The sequence below is a fragment of the Vipera berus genome (assembly GCF_964194415.1).
Source record: "Vipera berus genome assembly, chromosome: 3".
Taxonomy (NCBI): domain Eukaryota; kingdom Metazoa; phylum Chordata; class Lepidosauria; order Squamata; family Viperidae; genus Vipera; species Vipera berus.
Genome location: NC_138204.1, coordinates 31,096,373 through 31,113,633, shown reverse-complemented (window position 1 = coordinate 31,113,633; position 17,261 = coordinate 31,096,373). Strand labels below are relative to the sequence as shown.

Here is a 17,261-nt window from a genome sequence, read left to right as displayed (position 1 = left end):
CCTTGAGAAATGATTATAATGACTTACAGCTGTAATTTGGAGTTCAATTACAGTCATCGGTCAAGGACCTGATTATAATCTCTTGCTACTGAGATAAGCCATAAAATCCATCAAAGTTCCATAGAATTATGGTTCCTGCCTCTGATGTCCCATTAATTCAACGTATTTTTTTTCTAATATAGTAATTGAAGAGGCCTTATTAAGTTGGAATTCAGTCAAATCATTAAATTTAATCTGCATATCTGGAATTTTAAATAAAGATTAAATAAATAATTTTTTATTTAAAATATTTGTTTTTAAACTTATGATTGGGTCCTGTAAATAAATGCAGTAAGCCCAGCCGTGTAATTCTTCATTTTTTTTATTATAGATGGTGTTTCCCCTCCTCCCCCCAGAATAAAATATATACTTTTTAGATGGTGTCATTTCCTTTTTAAGACACCAGAAAATTATCTCTTACCTACTACTAATAGACTGGAGAGTCAGACATTACATTACTGACATACTTGCAATTGCCAGATTAATTAGCTATGCTTCTCTTCATTGTACTTGTTCTTCAGGAAGTGATCATTACCTCCATCCTGAACAGAAGACTTAGGTGTTTTTTTTAATTAGGAATAGAAGATCTATTTTTTTTCCTTTTGAAAGTGGGAAGAGTAGCTAAAATGGAATGTAAAATATGCTTATTAATTATCATCTTATCATCTTCCAACTCTTCTGGCTGACAGCAGATTCTCATAGGTATGAACCAGGCATGTTTGGACTAAGGAAAAAAACCAACACTCACCAGCAAGTCTCATTCCAACTATATTCTCTGTTAAACAATTGTCTTACATTTGTAATCATAACTTCATTTGTTTTTATAACAGTTCAGTAACTGAGTATACCCAACAGACTAAGTCAAATCAAACAAATAACATTTATATGCATACAAACACACAATTTATATTCTGCCTTTCAGCCCTGAGAACATTCAAAGCAGTCAGCAACACATTTTTAAACAAGTACTAAACTAAAAGAAAAACAGCTAAAATTCTTATGTACTTATTCTATATGAACAGACCTGGTTGAATAGAGAGAGAGGCGACAGGGCATATTTCAAAAGGAAGAAAATGAGATGTATCAAAGTTGACTCTTGAATCCTGTATTCTTCAACATTTTTATTACTTAAATGAAGAGATGAAGTAAAATTGAAAATGTTGCCAATTTTTTTTTAATCCCATTTACGGTATATCCCGCCCTTCTCCGAAGACTCAGTGCGGCTTACAATCTAAAGCACAAACCAATGTGCTTAGCAATTTGCAAGTGACATAAAATTGTGTAGGATACTTAATGCCTTGGAAGACAGAAATAAAATTCAAAATTATCTCAATGGGGTAGAGAAATGTACTGAAAGTAGCAGAATGAAATTTACCTGAGACAGGTGTAAAACACCTCACTTAGAAAAAAAAACAGAAAATGAATTGGTATAGTTTGGGGGATACCTGGCTTGGTACTACTTGTGAACTCAGTCATAGAATAGTTGATTTCAAACTAAATGTAATTCAGCAATGTAATATGGCTGCAAAAAAGACAAATGCAGTTGTATGTTGCATTGACAGAAATATAATTATCAAATCATGAGAAGTAATATTTATTTTAATTATGAATTAAATCCCTCTGAGTATTCTATCCAATTCTAGGCACCATACTTTAAGACAGATTCAGACAAATTGGAATGGGTGTACAGAAGGTGAATAAGTTGATCTGAAAATGTTTATGAGGAACAATTGGAGGATGGGGATTCTCTACCCTTGAGAAGTGAGTGAGATGAGCCAGGGCACTGATTTGGTCAAAAGTGGCATATTTTTTTTAAGTTTAATAAACAACTTTGGATTATTGTGTTTATAATTTAAATACCTTTTCAGTCAATTGAAATTCTGAAAAACAAATTGTTCTTTACTCTTTGTACTGTACAAATGGCTGCATGAAATAAATAATCCCAAACCTCATGGACTAGAAGCCAATGTTCTAACGACTTGGTCATATTTAAATTCTAATTCCTCAATACCATAATTTCTAGAGTTTCCTAAAAATCCTATTAGATTCTGGGAATTTAAGGTACAATTGGAATGTATAGCATTTACTATTCCAGAGTAAACCTGAAATGTAATTATTGAGTCTATGTAGAAAAGTTACAATTCATCCCATAAGTGTAAATAATTGATAGCTGTAGTTTCTTTTAGGATTATTTCAGCATCATCCATCAGAACAATCACCTTTCATCTGTTTTATTGAAAATCTTAAAATGTAAAAATAAAATATAAATAATGTTTGTTCATGTGAAAGGTTTTTAACCTTTGACTACATTCTGCTCAAGGTGTTTTAGCCAGATTAAAAGTTTTTCTTCACTGTTGAGTTAAAATGGTTTCTACCTTATTTTATTCATAAAATTTACTGTCTACTGCAAATTCCTATCCTGCCTTTATTGCCTCTGTTCTTTGTCACCGCCAGTGGCCTGGTTGCCCTCTAAGTTAATGCTTGATAAATTCTAACAGATTTTATACATCTTCTGGGTTGTACCTCATAACAAGGAGAAAATGCTATTTCAGCACTAATACAGCTAAGGACAACGTAAAGCTGTCTCATGTATAAACTAGGGATGAGATGGGCAAAAAATTGCCAGGGTTTGTTTGTGCTGTGATTAGGCACAAATGGGGAAGGCTTTTTAAGAGGATTGGACTTTATGCTACTATACTCTAGAATTTAAAATCCTGACATATTTCATAATTTCATTCTTGGTTTTACATTTCATTACATTCATTTAGTGCTAACCAAAAATAGTGGTTTCCTGGATCAGAAAAAACACAGTCATACCTAAATAAGCAATGCAAAGAAATTAAGGATAAAATGTTTTATCTAAGAAAGTTATGCAAACTTTATGCAAAGAGGTGCACAATATAAACAAAGAAAAAATTATCAAAGGAGGAAGATATAAATAAGATATATCATGAATGCATATAGAGCAGCTGTACAAAATGATTACAAAATCAATGTTCATTATAGTGATTTAATCAATGAACTAAAGATAGGCATTCTGGAAAGAAATTAAACAGGAACAGGAAATATATTGCTATTATCAAAATTGCAGGGGTTAGTTAAATATCAGCAGAATTGTTAAAAACCTTTCAAGAATTTGCATTCAAAGTGCTACGTGGAGTTTTCAAGCAGTGGCCAAAAATCTGAAAAAAAAATTACATTCTAGTGTCAAAAAAGGAAATGTCAGAATTTTTAAATTACTAAACAACTGCATTAATATCATGTTAGTAAACCAATCCTCAAGATGTTGTAATCCAAACTTCAATAATATATAGAACTGTCAGTTATACAGGATGCATTCATGGGATGCAAGTGTGCCTGAGATCACAGTGCTAATTTCTGGTTGACAATGAAAAAGGCAAGGGAGCTTCCAATGGTTACACAAGGTTTTTGACTGAGTAAATGACAAATTGTAGTAGCCCTTAAAAAAAAGGGGACCAGGCTGTTTCATTTGCTACTGAAGAATCTGTATGATGTCCAGCAATATTATACATAAGTATACTTCTTTTACAGATGGAAGTGAGGAAGACATAAAAGAACCTCTGGCTGAACATAGAAAAATAGTGTACCAAAGCTGATCTGCTGCTGAATATTAAACAAACTAAGATTATATTGATAGGTAGCACAAAACGTATACAAATAAGTCGAGAAAAAGTTGAAGTAGTAAAAATGTCTTCCTAGTGTCAAAAATTTCTATGATTATAATAATAGCAAAAAGTCTGTGGAAGGAATAAAAGTATTATTCAGAAATTTCTAATGAGTCTAAAGGTTGAAGCAGAAGCCAACTGAAGATCAGAAATAATATCTAAGTATTAAGTACAAATACAAAAAGCAGAAGTTACAAATTGTAAGGAGCAGCCTGTAGAACACCAGATGGTGAAAGATAGGCTATGGACAAAGGGGCTTCCTGGAACATGGGAGGGACAATGGGTCAGAGGTCTTCAAACTCGGCCCTTTTATGACTCATGGACTTCAACTCCCAGAATTCCTCAGCCAGGCACGCTGGCTGAGGAATTCTAGGAATTGAAGTCCATGAGTCATAAAAGGGCCGAGTTTGAAGGCGGTCTGGAAAGTTTGTCGGATGATTAGGGAAGGGGTGTTGAGTGCGATAGGGGAGGTGGAATCTGCGTCGGGGATAGGATATAAAAATGTGTTAAAACAAGCTCTGTAAGGTGTGGCTGAACTCCTGTGTGTGTTTCAGTCCACCAAGCCTTTGCAAACGCTTCTTTTGAAATAAAAACTTTGTTGCTGGAATTCCAAGTGAGTTTGTTTTGTTTTGGCTCTTGAACCACGTTCCAAACATCTGCAATCTAGAAAAATCTTTAGTGAGAAACACCACTAAAGAAATGTATTGTCAAAGCCCTGATTCTACTTATTTTCCCAAGAACAAATGCCACAACTACGAAAGCAGTAAAAATAAAAATAAAAAACAGAAACCAGACGTTCGCGTGCGATTTAAAGTCACCTCCTTTGTCAAAGACGGTTCAACCCGGGAGCCTATTAGAGCACAACGGCGCTCTCCAGCAGCTTCCTGGGAATTGTAGTCCTGTTCAGTTTCGTTCGTGTGACTGCGCACTCCCAGAAATCCTATTCTCTCTCGGAGCATGCGTCGTTGGCTCCCGGCTTTGGGAGTCGCTCTTTAAGCTTGGACTGGGTGCCATCTTAGTTGAGGTGTCGTCGCCTTCAGGGCTGGTAAGAAATCCGTTGTGCTGCTCGAGAGGGCTGGCGAAGCGCTGAGTTGTGAGGGAGGGCTGTTTTCTTCCGGCTGGGTAAACGTTCCTCTGGATTTCTCAGGAGAGGGGCGAGGGAAAGCCTGAAATAGGCCCTGTCTTTGTGGGGCGGGGGGTGGATGCGGAAGAAGGAGAGCTTGGTAGCAGGTGGTTCTTCCATGGAAGGCAGGGGGTCTCTCCTCAGAGGGACCAGGCCCCTTCTTTATCCCCCTGGGCCTCCGAGCGTGGCTTTTCCCCGTTTTGCCTGGGTGTCCGTGAACTTCTACTCCCGAGTGGGGTAAGGATTTGCTTCCTCAACCTTTGCCCCCCTCCTCTGCCACTTCCGCGGCGTTCGGAATTGGTGCGTTGTTTCCCCGCCGAAGTGCCTGGGTTGACCAGAGGAATATCTAAAATAAGTTCAAAGTCGATTAGAATTTCAGCGTTTCCCAACCTTAGGAACTTGAAGATGCGTGGACTTCAACTCCCAGAATTCCCCAGCCAGCTATGCTGGCTGGGGAATTCTGGGAGTTGAAGTCCACGCATCTTCAAGTTCCTAAGGTTGGGAAACGCTGGATTAGATGACCGTTTGGCGCACTTTTAGGACCCGAGGGTGCCTATCATCCAGCTGACAAGCCCTGCGATAGAGTTGGTAGACCATATTATGGCTCTTGTTTACATGACTGGGTCATTGGGATGGTTGTTGGATGCAGGACAGAGGAAGGGGCTGGTAAGGGCTTCTTGAGTTCACTAATGTATTGTCTGCAGATACTGTACCTTGAGCCCTTTTTTCTTCTTCTTGACCGTGTCTATTTTCAATTGGCTGCTAATAGTTGTTAGCTGAATGTTTTCCCTGTGCTCTTTTGACTCTGATTAGATTTGTAGTGGATGTTAGCTCAAAATGTGGCTGGCTAGTTGGTGATGGATCGTATTGTGTGAAACTAGGCAATTGGGTTAACTCGGTGTCCATAGGTTACTGTATGGGAAAACACTGCCTATGACCTCTGTCAGTGTATGTCTTTGTAATTGACGAATACACCAAACTTATGTATGGTACAGTACTGCTCTCTCCCATCCCTTTGGAAGGCAGCAAATGGTTCGATTATTAGGTTGACAGTGCAGTGAACTTTGATTCAATTTCTTTCCTGTCATTAAAGTGTTATGTATTTTAGAAGGTTTACTGGAGCTATGCTCAGATGTAAGTCCCTCTTGGCACATGTCTTATCTTTAATTTGCCTTGACACTTTGACTTAAGATGTTAACCATTCCAAATATATCTGCTGCCTAAAGGATGAATCTTCTTGGTGCAAAGCTAAAATGCTTCTCTGAGCTTTTTTTAAAAAGTTGTGAGATAAATATTAAATTCAGTGAATAATTAGCAATGAAGTCATTATTTTGAAAGTAAAGTTTGCAACTGCTGTATTTTGAGAGTGATAATACTGTATAACTGAAAATGGATTCTTTTAGTTTAGATTCAGTTCAGATAATCAAACATTGAATTGCACAAAAAGAGCAATTAGCAAATTGCTTAAAATATCAATAGGATGGATTTTGAAAACTTTATATCCTCAATATTGTCGTTGAAGCAAACTTTTTTGTATGTGAACTATTGTATATTTTTCCACATATTGTAATGTGACAAATACCAGAAAAAATCATAAAGCTATTTTAAGTTTGTTGATTAAAGGACTTCGAGATTTTTATTCACACAGCTGAATATGTTATTTTGTCCAAAGCACCTGTCATATAATTAAACCATTTTTGCAAGTAATGGACTTTGACAGTTGACATATCATACATCCTTACTTGGAATAATAAGATCTGAATATATTTCCATAGGAATGGGGTAATGAAAGCCTTCTAATTCAATGAAATTTGTTTAATTTAATTTATTCCTTACCTCAGTGAATAACTGTGATTGAAGGAGTTTCTTGCTATATGGATATCATAGGCTGAATGTTAGACTGAATCTGTTGAAGAATAGGATCATTTGTCTTGTAACACTTGAGAACGTGCTAGGTGTCCAAAAATAAATAACAATATTTGGATTCACTAATTCAAATATTTTAAAATATTAGAATTGTCAAGCAACAGTGCAAGGTTAAGACTGTTAACATTAGTATTACTAATATGATTTTTTTAAAAAAATGGATATCCTGTGGTTTCAAATCTGCAGCTCTTATTATCCATTATAATTGTTCTCCTATCTGGAATAGATAGGAGTTGAACAACATTCCAAGGAGCATAACATTAGTCACATTAAAACAATTTATGAGAATTATAAATTGCAATTTTGTATGTGTGCTGAGAGCCCCTTTGTCAGATAAGCAAAAATAAGTTGTTCTTTCCTATTTTGTGGCACAATATACTTGTGGGAACAGATAGTATCAAAAGAACTCCAACTTGGCCAGCTTAGAAATATAATTAATGATAAGTATTTTAGTTTCTTCAGGAGTGTTTACATTCTAAAAGAGATTTTAAGTTTGTATTTATATATTTGAAAGCGTGAATCAGTTGGAACAGAAATGATACAGTGGAAATTGACTGCCAAATCAGTACTGGTAGATAAGAAATTTCAGAGTTAAATGGGAAGAGTTACAGAGTTTTTGGATTTTTTATTTTATTGTTACAAATTTCCCCTTAATTAGGATTAGCAGTTTCTACCTCCTAATTCTAAGAGGAGGAATGGGAAAATTTTAGTTCCTATGGGTTCAAGCATTAAATGTCCTTTTTGCTTCTCATTTCACAAAGATGAGATATATGGCAAGTTTGCAGGTATAGAAGATCACAAGATTGGATTTCCCTTTCCAGAAATGGATTTCTTTCCTAGAAAGGAGTGGAGGTTATGATGATAAAGATGAAGCAATGTTTACCTGTTTATATGTATGGGTCAACATGATAAACCTCTTCAAAGATAGAGCAAATTATTATTATCATTGCTTAATAAATTAAAGCTTATACTTTGCTATTTTTTTAGGTATATACACATCTTTCAAGTTGATTTTCTTCTGTGTATATAGATTCTCAAAATATGCACTTTTGTGTTGACTATTTTTAAGTGTTTCAGATACATAAATGTTTCTTTTTGAAGTCTCACTAATACAAGCAAACCTAAAGTGATGTTGCTAGGTGTTAATAATTTAAATACACTTACTACATTTCACAAAACCCCTGTGATTTTTTAAATGTTCCTCTTTAAAATGAATTCCAATTATCATTATTATAGTGTACAAGTTACAAAAATTTACAGATTTTTATTCCACTGCTTCTGCTTTTTCTTTGCACAGCAAAAATTTTATGTTAATATCAAATCAGCAAGGATAACATTTTAATTGACCAAATAATCATGATTTTGTGATATGCCAAAAACGTAATGTTTCGTTGTCTAGATTTATTTGGCAGTGAACAGGTAAGATGTTTTAATGGATCGATGCTAACACCTTGGTGGTCCTGTAGCCCAAAGATGTTTTGTAATGAAGCTGTTGAATTGTTAACCAAAACCATATTGCATAGTAATTACAAACAAGTGAAATTCAAATAAATAAAACCACCTTTATTTAATGGAGAAAATTTAAAGCAATACTTAATAGAGGAAATAGCCAAGTGTCATCAGTGGTGATTATTAAACTAGCTGTAAAGATTGCCTATCCAGGTCGCTCACTTTATATAATGGCTGAATAAATTCATATTGCTTGGAAGCAGTGCCAGGGATTGTCCCATTATTTTCTTTGAAAATAACCACAGTCATTATTTTCTTTGAAAATATCCACAGTCAATTTTTTTCTTAATGTTTAAAATAAAATTCAAGTGAACTTGAATTCCTTTAAAGATTCTAGATTGGGCAATATGTTTGGCATAATTTCTAGCATAATGTTTTGATTAAGATTAAAATGTTCTTTGTATTGTTATTTAGGATGTTCACCTGTATCTTTTTTCAGCGAATAATAATTTTATTACATAGAAGTTTCAATAACTTGACCAGTGTTGTATCAAGACCAGACTAACTGATATGCTACAAAAAGTCTAGCACTCCACTGTAACAGAATTTTGGGGAAAAAGAAAACTCCAAGCATCCTCTGAAACTGCATTGATTTCATCAGTATGGGGTTTGGTATCATCAGTATGCTGACGATACCCAATTATACAGTGTATCTCCACCCTTAGCCAGACAAGTGATGTGGTGGCCTGGTTGTGGAGGAACCCCATCTTCAACTTAACCATAGCAAGACTGAGTAGCTATTAGCTTCTAGATCCCAAGACCAGTTGATTCTTTATCTTTGATTCTGATGGGGTAGCATTTCCTGGACTCAGTTGTGCACAATTCGGGGGCCCTCCTGGACTCACAACTACTGCTTGAGGAGCAGAGGGAAGCTGAGGCCAGGGAGGTCTTTGTACAAATTTGTCTGGGGTACCAGTTGTGCCCTTCCTGAACCAGGAGGCCCTGCTCAGGTCTATTACATCTTAATCTGAATGCGTTACTGTAATGCATTCTATATGGGACTGCCCTTGAAGTCACCTGGAAACTTCCACTAGTCCAGAATGCAGCAGCACACTGACTAATGGAGAACACCATTGTTGTATGACTTCCAGCTTCTTTCTGGGTGCAATTAAGGTACTAGTTATTACCTTTAAAGCCCTATATGCCACAGGGCCATGTTATCTGCATGCCTTTTCCGTGGCAGCCCTTGCCCTATGGAACACTCTGCCCCCTGAAGTTTGGCAGGCCTCCACTTTTAGCCTTGTTTAAGGCTTTGAAGACTTGGCTTTTCCCAAGCATTGGGATAAGACCAGATTACATTATAAAACTGATTTAGCACCAGTTTTTTTTATTTTAATTGGTTGAGTTTCATAGCTTTAATATGATTTTATGTATTTTCTAATTTTTAATTGTGAGAATTCCCAGAGGTGGTTGAAAGATGGGCGATTATATAAATGTTATAAATAGTAAAATAAAATAAAAAGAACCCCATAATCCAACAGTCCACTATTATTCAGAAGCTCCTTGGAAGCCCTTTAAATAATGACAATTGTAGCGTTCTTAGCATTGGTTTGTGGCTTATTATAGTCAAGGAATGTTTTTGATAATGCATTTAATAATCTCTGATAAGTAAACTTTCCATTAATTTATGTAAACTCATAATATTTAACAAAGTTGTTCATTATTTTGCCTTGTGACAGCAAAATCTTTAAGGTAATTACGGTATGCATCTTATGCTAAACATTTTCCTTTTTATCTGTCTTAAGACAAAAGGCAACCAGTAATATGGTTAGTGAAATTTCTGTTGTTCCAAAAATACATTAATTTCATGATCTGCTAATTTTAGAAATAGAAGTTATAAGCAGGGACATTTTATAAAGAAAGTCTCAGTTGTTACAGGGAGTCTTACCCTCTAGTGTTATTCCAATAGCATATTTTATTCTGCTAACAGAATAAATTCTTACTTAGCTCTTTTTTGCTCCCAAATATTCCCCAGATTTCAAGCATGGAGTTGGCATACATAATGGGATGAGAGAAGGAAACTAAAGGGTAATTAATGGAAGCACAAGTAATGTATAAGTAGAAGTCTGAGAATGCAGTATTAGATGCAGCTTATAATTACAAAAACCTCTTGCAGCTATCAAACATTTGCATTAAATTCTTTAAACATTAAAATTCACTGTATATATGAAGAGAACTATAAGTTGATAGAACATATTTGTTGCCACGTATTCATCCTCAAGTTCTAGTCAAGAACTCTCAATTAAAAGAAAATTATCTGAAACCTGGTTTGCTGGTTACTTGTGCTACTGTATATGTCTAGAGATAACTTTGATAAAGTAATACAAGAGTTGAAAAAGTAAGTGACAGTTTAGGGAAGTGAGACGGGTGAAAGCATAAGAAAGAGACTCAAAATAACCCCTCAGTTCTACTCATTGTAAGTGGGAATGGAGGGAAATGCTGGTAAGCTTTGAAGATTCTGTGATATCCTTACAACAATAAAGTAGTATTCCTTATGCTTTTTCCCTGACATGGCCTGTTTTGAAAGGGTGACATTAGAATACTTTTATATCTCTTTTAAGAATGAGGACTCAGATTGTTGGGGGCACTATGCTGACATAGTAAACAGCCCAAAGGTCCCAACCTTTCTGGCTCTGTGGACTGGCAGCAACGGGAGGGGGGGGAATGGACCTTGACGTGCTCAACCGCTGCTTGCACTGCCAGGATCCTAATAGGCCATGGACTAGGTCCGGGCTGCGAACTAGGGGTTGTGGACCCTTGCTGTAAAGCACTATTGGGAGGTATATAAGTGTAAGTGCTATTGCTAATTAAAATATAAGTACAGATAGTCGTTGACTAACAACCATTAATTTAGCGTCCATTCAGATTTACTGTGCCACTAAAAAAGTCACTTATGACTGGTCCTCACTTTTACAGCTGTTGCAACATCTCCACGGTCACATAATAAAAATTAGGGCACTTGCCTATTAGCATGTATTTATGATGGGCGCAGCATTCTGGAGTCATGTCATTGTTGATGGCGGTCTTCCCAACTGGCATCTGACAAGCAAAGTCATTGGGGAAGCCAGATTTGCTTAATGACCACATGATTCATTTAACAACTGGAGTGATTTGTTTAATAACTATGGCGAAAAACTGTAAAATCGGGTGCGACTCACTTAACAACCACCTTGCTTAGTACTGGAAATTCTGGTCCTAATTGTGGTTGTAAATCAATGATTACCTGTACATCTCATTTAGTAAGAAAGGATGTTGTTAGATCTGAATTTCATTACATAGTTACTTGACTTTTATATCATCTGCATATATTGTCACACAAATGATGTAAATTACTGCAAACAGCATAAATTATTAATGTAATTTTGCTAACAATACACATGCCATAAATGTATATGAATTGTTTGGAGTAATTTGGATTCATTGCATTTAATCTGTTGTTTTGAAGTAATGAAGTTATTGTTCCTTGTATACAAAATCTGAAGTTTTGTTTCAGATTCTATGAAGAAACACCAACAAAATTCTTCAATGCTTTTTTGGATGAATGTTGGGATTCAGATTGGTTTGGAGATTACTGCCTAGCTGTTTCCCTAACTTTTGTGATCTCTATGCATATGAGCCATGTAGACTAAAGCGAGGTAAACTCATAATATAGTTATCAAATTTGCATGACTTAAATTTTTGTATATATTTTTATATAATAATTCCTTTTATTTGGGAAAGCTCATTAAAATATGGAGTATCCATTATGGTTAAATGTGCTGTGCTGTTATCCACTCTGATAAGCGTCCAGATAATGTGTGAAATATTACCAATTGGTGACCATATGTTAGACATCTGTTTCAAATAGATGAAGAAAGATGTTCCAGACTCTACCCAGTTCCCCCACTTTCAGTCAAGCCAGGAATGGACATCCTCACTGAGAACAATGTTCATAAGGCTATTTGCAGAACTCCACAAAGAAACAAAGAGATCTGGAGTTTTCTAAGCTCAGCTTCTTGCTTCTGAGGTTATAGGTCATTATGACTTGGACCAAGTGTAGTAAAGAACAGATTTTATATGAGTCCAGATGTTATATTCTTAATGGTGTTGGTCTGAAACATGATCTTGATATATCATAGCTGTTGATTAACTAGTTGCTTAATGGTGTGAGTCCAGAGTTTCATAAAAATATAGTTCAAGACAAGTGTTTGGAATTGAAAATTATATCTATGTGAGTTCAAATTCTTAAAAAATTTAAAACTTAGTATACTAAAATATGAATTCCTTGCAGTATAACTGCAAATATGCAAACTGCAAGTATTTCAAACTACATCTTTGAAATACTGCAAAGAGAAGCACTAAGTAATATTGAGTAATTAGCTATATTATAGTTTGAAACAGAGTCCTGCAGCTTATACCACAGGGGTTCCCAACCGGGAGTGTGAGACAATATTCCAGGGGGTGTGAAAACTTGGGTTTTCAAAATTATAGTGTATATGCATAATTTGTTGCCATTATTTTGAACTTTTGTAAGGGGTGCAAGAGTATATCAGAAGCGTTCTAGGGGTGCGGGGTATAGAAAAGATTGGGAGCTGCTGTTCTAGCACCACTATACAAATTTGGAGGCATATTGTGGATGTTCTCTCAAAATGTCTCTCTGGTAGTCATTTTATGAATAGGCAGATGAGTGGTGGTGTTGTCTATTCATATAGGGCCTACCAGTGTAATCAATCATAAAATGTCAATTTACCATGAGGAAGATTAAATCAATGTGATTAAACCAATGTGAAGGGATGGGATATAACATTTGTCACAAATACTGAAATTGTCAATCCCCTCAGCTTCCCCAGAATGTTCCCTCTTACATCCAACCCCCCATTTAAAAGTTGGCATGTATCCAATCATGATGTTAGTTACAGCTATACAGCATTTTTATGTTTTAAGGATGATTATGGTACTCAGAGATATCCCTTGCAAATATAATAAAAGCCAAATGAGAGAGGGTACATTGAGGCCACAGGTACCATTCAGTCTATTCCCATCTGGAAGTATTCTTGGGAAGGAGACTAGTAAAATTATAAGTGCATGTGTATAAAATAGAAATTTTATTTACTTGAAAAGATTTCAACTTACATGAGGAATTTTGTAATCTCTTATTTCTTGCTGTGTTTTGTTTGTTTATTAAATTTGGAGACCACCTGATTCCCAAAAGGCTCTGGGGCACTTTGTAATTGAGAAAATTACAAACAATTATTTGCAGATTATTCTGTGATAATTTTCACATAAGAGAAAAACTAAGCAATAAAAAGATATTTAGATGTGGAAGAGGAAAAACAACCAAATATACCCAAAATGATAATCAACAACAAAACTAACAAAGTTCCAGCATCCATCTTAACCAAAGCTTGAGAGCAGAACCGTGTTTCTAACAACATCCAGAACAGCTGTAGTATGGGAGCCATGTGAATCTCTGTGGCACCATAACAGAGAAGGTATATTACCTAGATTCTGATAGATGAAGTTATTTGATTGAAAGGAACATGCCCTTTCTAGCACTGATAATGTTATCTAGTTTCGGTAATGAAACATCTGCAAGAACAGTTTTCTTCAGAATCCTTCATCTAATCAGGCACTATTCCATGTAGTGCTTCATAGCTGATAATCAGCACCTTAAATTGCACTAGGAAGTAAACTGGTAATCAATACAGCTAAATAGTGATGACATGAATAATGTGACCATCCCCTCCTTTGATGAAGCTGTCTCAAATGAACCCAAATACTGGTCACTTACCAGGAAACTTTAGTAACCCAGGAAGGCCCTGGATCTAATAATTAGGTCATTGAATTCACATATAAAAGGACCTTGTCCACTTCTTTTAGAGCAGGCATGTCAAACTGCCAACCCGCCAGCCAGATGCGTCACGCCGAAACCACGCCCACCCCATTGCTGGCAACGGGGAAAAAGTTGCAATACGTCGCACAACGTTGCAGGTTTGACATGCCTGCTTTAGAGTAAGATGCTCATTTCGGTCCAGATAACTTCACGAGATCATGTTCCAAGCACTTCAATGGAACCTGCTCATTTGGAGTCCATACCTGAATGAATCCAAGTATCTATCCATCAGATAGCAAGAAAATTCCTCTAGAGATGTTCTTGTGGCCCATCCTTCCCCAGCAAGGCACAGCTCACCCTAAAAGGTCCACTGGGCATCTTATCGACAGACATAATAATGGCAGAGAAATAATGGTTTCAACACATTTGTCACCATAGTGTAATCCATAATATTAGTTCTTAACTGGTGTTTGATTGGACTTATAGTACACTTTATTTTTCTCCAATGGCATTCCGGGCATCTTTTCTTGCTTCCAGAGCTCCTTAGAAACCCAAGGCACCCCTAGTTTATTGCCCAAAGAGAAGCTGCATAGGAGCAATGTGATCCAAAACTTCTGTCACATGCCTGTTCCAGCTTGCGACCAAGGCCTTAGCCAAATTGCCCACTAGACCTTCAGCTAAAACCCTGTGAAAGGCAGACAATAATAAGTCTTAAGTGCACTGTTGTGTCTAGTACACAACTCAGCCCGTATTCTGTGGGCAGTCTGGGAGCATTAGAAGCTACTTGTCTCGTTTTTTCTGTCAGCTTCAAGTTCAGGAAATGGGTGAGTATTCCGAGGAAGGCGGCAGCTCTGCAAACGGGCCGCGGCAGCTTTCCCAAAGAACGGCGCCGCTGCCCGTTCGCGTGGAGGTGCATGCGCACCTCCGCTCGTTCGGAGAGGTGCGCGCGCACCTCCGCACGAATGGGCAGCGGCGCCACTTGTTGGGAAAGCTGCTGCAGCCCGTTTGCAGAGCTGCCGCCTTCGGCGGCCTGCAAACGTGCCGCGGCAGCTTTCCCAAAAAGCGGCGCCGCTGCCCGTTCATGCGGAGGTGCGCGTGCACCTCTCGGAACGGGCAGTGGCACCGCTTGTTGGGAAAGGCGGCAGCTGTGCAAACGGGCCGCAGCAGCTTTCCCAACAAGCGGCGCCACTGCCCGTTCCGAGAGGTGCGCGCGCACCTCTCCGAACGAGCGGAGGTGCGCGCGCACCTCTCCAAAGGTTTGGAGAGGTGCACGCGCACCTCCGCAAAGGTTTGGAGAGGTGCACGCGCACCTCCGCCCATTCGGAGAGGTGCGCGCGCACGTCTCCAAACGGGCGGTGCCACTCTCCATTTGGAGAGGTGCACACGCACCACTGCCCGTTCGAAGAGGTGCGCGCGCACCGGGCGGCTGGGAACCGCAGGAGATGGTTCAAAGAACCGCATGCGGCTCTGGAGCCGCGGGTTGGCGACCCGTGGGCTATACAATACTGAAGAATGAAGTCTTCAGTGAACAAAAGAATCATTCATTGTTATAATATGTATAATAGTGATGTATATAAGCTATTAAAGGGAAGGGAAATAATACTGTTTATTGTGCCATGATCAGTTTTAATTGCTTCTTAGCCTCCGGAAGGATTCCGTGTAGTGAGACATCCAGTGTTTCTGTGGAGCTGTGTTCAAATATATTTACAGTTTGAGACCAATTAGGAATTTGCTATGCATTTTTCTATATGTAAGTGTTTATGTCTACATGATCACCAACATTATAAGGTACTTGTGCTGTTTTTTATTTTAGTTTCAAGTTTTAATTGATGGGAAATTCATCTCCTAGTACTCTTTAATAAAAACTCAGACTTTCTGTGCCTTATTTCTAAAATAAGATTACGTAATTCTAGTTGTGAGATTTGAGAAATAATGCTGTTGTACTTGTAAACGTGGATTTTCTGGTAATGTTCAGCTTACGTAAAAAAAACACTTCGATGTTATCATGAAGATCCAAACTTTTTTAAAATAGCAGATTCTGTTATCTATGCAAAATACTATTTTGTTTTTAAATCACTGAAAAAGCAATGGTACCGTGTTTCCCCAAAAGTAAGACCTACCCCCAAAATAAGCCCTAGCTTGATTTTGGGGGTGGGCCTAATATAAACCCTATCCCCAAAATAAACCCTAGTTTTGGGGCAAGGCACACGCTTAAAAATCAAGCTGGGGGGGGGGGGGAGAAGTGGAGCTTACCATTGCAGCCAGGCCTCCCACGGATCTACACTTACCTCACTGGCCCACTTCTTCTGCGGCTGAAGATGTAGCTTCATTCTGCAGCTGAGAATGGAGCGCTGCCCTGCATTTCACAGTCTTTGAGAAAGGCCTCTGACTACGAAATGTAGGGTGGAGCTCCATTCTCAGCAGCAGAATGAAGCTGCTCCTTTGGCTGCAGAAGTGGGCTGGCTGGGCGAAGCTGTCGGAGTTGCTTCTGCGAGGTGAGTGGAAAAGACACCCCCCCCCCCAGAAAATAAGATCTGGTGCCTCTTTTGCAGACAACAACAACAACAACAACAACAACAACAACAATAATAATAATAATAATAATAATAATAATAATAATAATAATACCGGGTCTTATTGTGGGGGAAACACAGTAGCTGCTTTTTTCTTTAATGAGGTCAGGAACTCTGAATAATATATTGGACAAATGGTAATTAAAATAAAAACCAGGAGACTGTGAGTTCTAATCCTCCTTTAGGCATGAAAGCCGCTGGTTGGCTTAGGACCAGTCACACTCTTTTAGCCCAGCCCACAGGATTGTTGTTGTGGGGGGAATAGGAAGGAAGAGAATTACTTATGTTTGCCACCTTGAATTATTTATAGAAATAATAATGGCAGGATATATACAAATAAATATCTCAAATATCTTTGCAAGCATATTGGGAGGTCACAGTATAGGATAGGGGAGCACAACCCTTAGCTTTCTGCAGTGTGCTTCCAACAAGAAAGGTAAAGACTCCTGATTAAATAATCTCACTTAACAGGTTAGAAAGTTAGATTATTGTTAATTTTTGTTTCTTGAAGTTTACTTATTCCTGTCCTTGTAGTGCTGATTGAACATGTATTGTGACTTTACAATAAGGCATTGCTTCATGTGATTGAAATT

General features: G+C 37.5%; 1 protein-coding gene across 2 annotated transcripts in view; it reads left to right on the top strand.

Annotated features, from left to right (window-relative positions):
- Positions 1-4,673: 4,673 nt before the first annotated feature.
- The window catches only part of ITCH (itchy E3 ubiquitin protein ligase), a 62,707-nt gene continuing 50,119 nt past the window's right edge, over positions 4,674-17,261 (top strand). The window contains exon 1 of one of the 2 annotated variants that reach the window (XM_081324298.1): positions 4,674-4,770. The gene's annotated coding sequence lies outside the window, so the exon portion shown is untranslated. The remainder of the gene's footprint in view (positions 4,771-17,261) is intronic. The other variant, XM_081324297.1, reaches the window with a different exon arrangement.